This window comes from Tupaia chinensis, unplaced genomic scaffold, assembly GCF_000334495.1.
Source record: "Tupaia chinensis unplaced genomic scaffold, TupChi_1.0 Scaffold000270_1, whole genome shotgun sequence".
NCBI lineage: Eukaryota > Metazoa > Chordata > Mammalia > Scandentia > Tupaiidae > Tupaia > Tupaia belangeri.
In genome coordinates, this window is record NW_006159750.1 from 4,530,783 (window position 1) to 4,532,646 (window position 1,864).

Below are 1,864 nucleotides of genomic sequence, written 5' to 3' on the forward strand. Positions count from 1 at the left end.
GGCTGTCGGTTCGTGGCGCTTCCCGTGCGGGTCGAAGACCCGAAAACGGTCCCGGCGGGTGGAAGGCGGCAGGAGGGGGCGACGGGCTCAGCGCGAGGCGGCGGGCGGCCAGTGTCAGAATCAGCCTCCACTCCGACCTCAGAACAATCCGCAGAACAAGGCCTTAAGGGGCTCTAGGCTGGGTAAAATTGGCCCCATAACACCTGACCTCAAAAACGTTCTTTCAGCTCCAAACCCCAACCGGCTCTTTCTCGCCTGCTGTGGACAGTGGACAGTGGACAGAACTTCAGTGGGGAAAGTACTAAGCTGCTTTTTTTTTTTTTTTGGGGGGGGTTGTGAGGAGGATCTACTTGAAAAGACTCGTGTTACTACTGAATTGATAGCCTTAATATAAGTGCCGTATTTAAACTATTTTCAAACACAACACTATATGCAAAGCACTGTGCTAACAGTTTTAAGGTAGCACAAATATAAATTACAAAAATTTTGTTTTGGGTATTTTGAGGAGATTAGTTTTATAGGGAGAAAAAAGTATAAACTCAAGCTTTCATAAGTGCATTGATAGTGTCGCAACAGTTTGAGACCTGAGGTTCCTGTTGCCTTGGGGAAGCTGCAGTTTGAACAATCTATATTAAAGGAGCATATTCGTTCCTAGAGAATATAATTTAGTATGTTTAAATAAGTTACTGCTTGGTATATACTCAAAAGAAAGGCAGGAACTCAGACATATGTGTACACAAAAGCTCATAGCAACATCCTTTACAGTAGCAAAAAAATACCCATGGATAGATGGATGGATAAGCAAAATGTGGTATAGGTATAGGACAGAATATTCAGGGGTTTTTTAAAGAATTATTTTATTTATTTATTATTTTCACATGAGTTTTGCCAGAGAAAGACAGGGAGAGTGAGAAAGTAAGTCTCTAGGTCCAGGACTCAAACCATAGTTGGCTATGTGGGAATTCTAGCACCTCAACTACCATCTGCTGACCCCCAGAATATTCAGTTTTTAAAGAGAATGAAATTCTCATACTTGCTACAACCTGACTGAGTGTAATTGACATTATAATAAGTGACATAACCAGTCACTAAATAACAAATAAGTATTACATGATTCCACTTATATGAGGTATCCGGAGTAATCAGATTCATGGAGACAGTAGAGTGATGGTTGCCAGCAGCTGAGAGAAGAGAATTGGGAGTTAATGTTTGGTGGGTACAGAGTTTAAGTTTAACGTGATGGAAAAAGTTCTATAGACAATAGTGATGTTTGTACGACAGTGTGAATGTTCTAATGCCATTTAACTGTACACTTAAAAATTGCTACAGTGCTGGGCCAGCAGGTAGTGTGGAGGTTGAGGTGGCTGAAACCCACTTTACTGTTAAAGTCTAAGACCAATGGATTAAGGAGCACACTGGGTGTATGTGTGTGAGTGCCCAGGGTCCCCAAAGAATGAAGAAGGGATTGCAGCATGGCCATCTCCTCCACACCCCGGGGAGGGGGTGATATCTTACTTTCTCTCTCTCACTCTCTGGCAAACACACATACCCTATAACAAACTAAAAAAATAAGTTACAGGGACCAGCAGATGGCATAATGGGTACATCGCTGGATTCCCACATAGTTGACTGTGGTTCAAGTACTGGACCCGGCAGCTTAAATTTATACTGGGTGCATGTACCTGCATGTCCAAGATCCTGAGAGGAGAATGGAGGAGAAGGGATTGTGGCATGGCCATTCTTGCCAAGGTAGTGATTTCTTCCTTTCTCTCTCTTCTCTCTGTCTCTCTCTGTCTCTCTCTCTCTCTCTCCTTCCCTCCATCCCTCTCCCTTTCACTGTCTTTCTGGCGAGCACACATGCCCT

General features: G+C 43.5%; 1 protein-coding gene across 1 annotated transcript in view; it reads right to left on the reverse strand.

Annotated features, from left to right (window-relative positions):
- The window catches only part of HENMT1 (HEN methyltransferase 1), a 35,928-nt gene that overhangs the window by 19,353 nt on the left and 14,711 nt on the right, over window positions 1-1,864 (reverse strand). The window lies entirely within an intron of this gene.